The 5,197-nt window shown below is 44.3% G+C and overlaps 1 long non-coding RNA gene across 1 annotated transcript in view; it reads right to left on the bottom strand.

The window, feature by feature from the left end:
- The window catches only part of LOC111735978, a 136,570-nt gene extending 132,434 nt beyond the window's left edge, over positions 1–4,136 (bottom strand). The window contains exon 1 of the long non-coding RNA XR_002779029.1: positions 4,063–4,136. This is a non-coding gene — a long non-coding RNA (uncharacterized LOC111735978). The remainder of the gene's footprint in view (positions 1–4,062) is intronic.
- Positions 4,137–5,197: the final 1,061 nt, after the last annotated feature.

The raw sequence follows: 5,197 nt of genomic DNA, 5'->3' as shown, positions 1-5,197 counted from the left end.
GGAGTTTTGCTGGCTGAGGGCCCTCAACTGTCAGCCATCTCAGAAATTGCTCTTATTTTCCCGAAGAAAGCCACCTCACTCAAGGACACTGCTCTTTTCCAGGGCAGCCTGTGCAATGGTAACTGGTCAATGCAGGGATACAAAGGTGTAGCCTCTTGTCCAAACTTGAGACTAGTGTGAGAGGTCATCCAGCTTCAGAGTTTCCCCAATGGTCAGCCGAGGCCTTTGTTGAACCTGAATGCAATCTAGCTCCTCTCTCTGCTCAATCCTGCATCTTTCCCTTCCACCACAGGCATCCATCCTGAGCACACTTTCCTTAGACCTACTGCAGTCTCATCGCTGCCCCAGCAGCTGCTTCCTGGGGACCTCAACCTGCCAGATGGTACCAGGAGCAGTCTGCGAAAGCAGATGGCAGGACGGGAGCTGGGGCTGGATCACTTGCCAGTCAACAAGCAATGAGAACCCCATTACTGTTGGTACGTGGGATTTATTTAGCCCCCAACACAAGATAGCGATGAAATTGGTAAAACCACCAGTGGTGAAATGGAATAGGATAGCGGTGGAAGAAAAGGTACTGGAGGATGTGACAGAGCAGGCTTTCGAAGAAATGGAGGAAATAGGCATTACAAGGGCAATGGAACTGAATGGCTGTTGCTGGAGAATGATGTATCTTTGGGAAAAGATAACAAAAGTCTGAGAGTGACTAATAGTCAATTAAAAACTAAATGCAAAAGGGCAAGGGCTTCCTTGGTCCCATATAAAGGAATGCTCATCTCCTGCAGCCAGAAAGATTAAGTTCTCAACCAAAAAAATAAAATAAAATAAGGGGAGGAGGCGGGGCTTCCGATACTTTTGTGAAGCAGAGCCACTATGCCAGCTCAGATTTTTATATGGGAAATAAATTTCTACCTAATTTAATATATCATTATTTGGGAGTCTATTTCATATCTAGTCCAAGTTATACCATACTATAGACTAAATGTTTGTGTCCCCCCAAATTTATATGTTGAAGCCTAACCCCTGATGTGATGGTATTAAAAGGCAGAACTTTGGGGATAGGGGTTAGATCGTGATGGAGACCTCATGCGCGGACTAGTGCCATTATAAAAGAGGCTCCAGAGAACGCCCTTACTTCTTCCACCACGTGAGGACACAGCGAGAAGCTAGCCGTCTGCAGCCTAGAAAGGAACCCTCATCAGAATCTGACCGTGCAGGCACCATGATCTTGGACTGCCAGCCTCCAGAACTGTGAGAAATGAATTCGTTTTGTTGATAAGCCACCCAGTTTATGGTTATTTTGTTATAGCAGCCCAAATGGGCTAAGACATACCCAAACCATCAGCCCTCAGGTAACTTAAAATCAACCTCAGATGAGCAGAATTGGGGCTTCCAGGATGACAGGTTTGTGGCACTAACAATCTCAGGGTCCATATGCACACAAGTGCTCCCGGCTGCCAGGCTGGCTGGAAAACACAGTAGAAGCTGCACAAATCTAAAAGGTTCAGAAGGGGGAAAGCTCTCTTTGCTTCTTAATAGAGCACTTGCCTCAGCCACACCTGTTTAGGGAATGTGCTAGATAACTCGCTTACTGGGTTTAATACCTGACAGCCCTTCTAGGTAGCATCTGCACATCGACAAGAGTCTTCTCTATTACCTTGGGCAAGGTTGGCCATGAGGAGGGATGGGACCTCAGCAGCCAATGGCTGGTGGGGAAAGGAAGGCATTTGGCGGCATTTCTAAGGTGCTGATTTAGCATACTCCTTTTTCTTTTGTTGGATGAAAAGCCATTTGAGAAACAGAAAGGGGAGTTCAACAAGGACCAGTGTTATCAGGCTTGTGGATGCTGAGGATTAGAGAACACAGCTTAGGTATGAAGCCAAAAGCCGGACTCTACCCCTTCCCTCCTGAATTCAATTTATGCACTCAGTGTCAGTCAGGTGCAGCTGCAGATTTCCCTGCACTCCTCCCTCCCCCAACCAATCCCAGCAATGCTAGACCTTCCAATGCTAGACCTGCCCTGGCTGCTTGCCTCATGCAGGAGGCAGGTGCAAATAAACTACACACAACCTGTGGACAAAGTCCATCTCTGAGAAAAAGGGTTCGGAAGGCCCATACGCTCACTTTCTCTCATCTCAGCCTCACCAATGAGCTACGTCCCTCTCCCCCTGGGAGAGGGATTGGTAAGAGGAGTAGAAATAAGGATGCAGATGTATCAAAAGAGAGATAAGGGACTCCCCACCCCATCCCCTCATACCAGAAGTCAAGGCTGGGTATTAGAGAAACCCAGTTATAGTACTGGCCCAGATGTGGAGGTTAAGATTTCTCTTAAACAATCATAACAGTCACATCTACTAATATTTACTGAATACTCACTCTGTGCCAGACATTGTGCTAAACGTACACACGACTTAAAAAAACCTGGGCTCAGTCTGGACTTGCATCAATATGCCAAGGTGGCAGGGAGGGTCGGTGGAGGGGGATTGTTAAAAGGACTCAGCAGCCAGTTTGAAGAGGCTTCCACTGGCCAAAGATAAAACAGTTTGAACATAAATAAATATAATACCTGAAATGGATCAAAACCTATCAAGTATATTTAATTCTATAAATTTTAATGATACTTCTCAAAAACCATAATTGCTCACTGTTGGAGGATGCTAATGAACTAACTCCATATTCATAAAGCTAGTAAATAAGGAAAAAGAATCAAGCATTTATTCTGTTTTTTTTCTATGTGGATTATATCATTGGGTGACCAGTGAGATTTAGCACCTTTTTTTAAAAAAAGCATTCTCCCTAACAAGAAGAAATTATAGAATTCAAACCTAACCATTTTGCAAATCCTAGTAAATTAATAAATTTTAACGTTGAGCATCGACAGCCACCACACTCTCAAAAAAGAAGTCATCCAGATTTTTCATGCCTCTGGTGGAAGAACACAGCACCACCTATGAAGTGATCTTGCCAAGAGAAATCAAATCTAAATATGATCAAGACTTTCTAACCAAATACTAGTGTACACAGGGATGTCCCATCAACCAGTCCCAAGTGAGAAACTCTAGAAAACAAATAACCCAATTTCTTTAAGAAATAAAATACAAGGGAAAAAATAGATCTGGAGACAGACATCTAGGGTTTTTATTAACAAATCACAATATGGACTTTATTTGGATGCTGACTCAAACTGTTAGTGAAAAAAGCCTTCAAAACACTAATGAGGCAGCTAGGAATATAAACACTGGCTGGATTATTTGATGATTTTAAGGAACCATTGTTAACATATTTAGGTGTGACCATAGGATTATAATTATGTTAAAAACAAACCCTTCTAATATTTTAGAGATGTACACTGAAATATTTACAGATGCAATGATACGATCTGGAATTTGCTTCAAACTAATATTGGGAGAGATTAGATGGAAGTATATAGATAAAACATCTTTGGCCATGATTTGATCATTGTTAAAGCTGGGTGATGGGTAAATGATTTATTATATGAGCCTCTATATTTTCATGAATATTTGAAATTTTCCACAATAAAAGTTAAAAGAAAAATTTGCAAAGGGGCCTGATTTAATGGGTGGGTGTGTGGGTTTTTGCAGGCGTTCGTGCCTCTGGAGCCTTATGTTTGGATTAAGACAGGAGTTCAGCTGGTGGTCAGGGTCCCAGGGACTGGGGAGGAAGTGCTAGGCAAACCGTCAGGCTCACTGAAGGGTACTCACGACAGCAGAAATACTGGAATACAACGATCCAAAGAACCAGCAGAAACGTCACCAGAAAGACCTAGTGAGAAGTGCGGGGAGACCATAGACACTTGCTGTTTACGGTTGCCAGACTAACTTTCAGACCCCACCTCCTGGCAGATACAGGGCACTCAATGTACTGCCAACACTGCATAGATTGATTCCAGCACTGGGCGCAACAGAGCCTGCCAGTGAAGGTCCCCCACGCTAAGCAGGAAAAAGGCAGACAGTAACCCTGCAACACCTTAACCCTCTGGAGAGAACGCTGAGATGATTTTAGGATTGAATGGCGGGTGCATAGTAGAAAGGTTTGATTGCCTACCTTCCCTTTCTGAGAAAAGTCCTCAGCCTCTATGTGGTTTGGACTGCCATGTTGGAGCCACATGACTCCACCCCTCTGACCACAGCTGACTGATCCATGAATGCACACTTAACCCAAGGAGGGGCGTGATTCATAGACTGAGCTCAGTCTATCAGAATCCTCAAGAATTTGAACTAGTAAACTAAGAAACCAAGATTAAGAACTGGGAATCCCACCATCAGACAGTCGAGGCATTTTGAACTCATGGTGATGGACTGAATTGTGTCCCCCTGGAAAAAGTCTTACCTCGAAACCTAACCCCAGTGTGATGGTATTTGGATACAGAGCTAATCCTCAGGAATGGGATTAGTGCCCTTAGAAAAGGGGTCGGAGAGGTCTCCCTCACCTTCTTCTGTCACCTGAAAACACAGTGAGAAGTCCGCAGCCTGGAAGACAGGCCTCACCAGCACCTGACCGTGCCGGTACCCTGACGTCAGACTTTCAGCCCCCGGAACTGTGAGAAATAAACTTCTATCGTTGATAAGCTACCCAGTCTGCGGAACACTATGACAGCCGCCTGGACAGAGAAAGACAGGCACGTGTTCCCACAGTGCGCATGTGAATTTGGCTCCAGTTAACCTGTGTGGCTTTGGGTGAGTCACTTGGTCTCCTTGAACCTAAATTCCCTAATCCGTAATACGGGGATAAGAAAGGTCACTATATCAATGTAATTTTTACGAGGATAAAATGAAAATATTTATGAAATACTTATATAGTAAAAGTTCAATAACTACTAAGGTTATTAAGACTACCCTTGGGTTTGGCATTGTTTGGTCACATGAGAGCAAAGAAAGCCAGTGACAAGGGGCAACTGATACTAGCATGGGTTGAGCGCCGCTCAGCACCGGGCACTGTGCAAAGGACTTGACAAGTACTGAAACCTCACGGCGACCCCAGAGTCTGGCGATGCTCACTTCGCCAATGAGGAAACTGAGGAACAAATTGATCTGCCAAAAGTTTAGGAAGTGAAATAAATAAATAAATAAGTTAGTCAGTCAGTCAGTCAGTCAGTCAGTTAGTTGGTTAAGGAAGCGGCGATGTCAGGAATGATCAACATCCCGCTTCTGAGCCTGCACCCTTCACCTGTGACTCTGCG

This window comes from Pteropus vampyrus, unplaced genomic scaffold, assembly GCF_000151845.1.
Source record: "Pteropus vampyrus isolate Shadow unplaced genomic scaffold, Pvam_2.0 Scaffold16, whole genome shotgun sequence".
Lineage (NCBI taxonomy): Eukaryota > Metazoa > Chordata > Mammalia > Chiroptera > Pteropodidae > Pteropus > Pteropus vampyrus.
The sequence above is the reverse complement of the archived record's forward strand: the minus strand, read 5'-3'. Positions and strand labels throughout refer to the sequence as shown.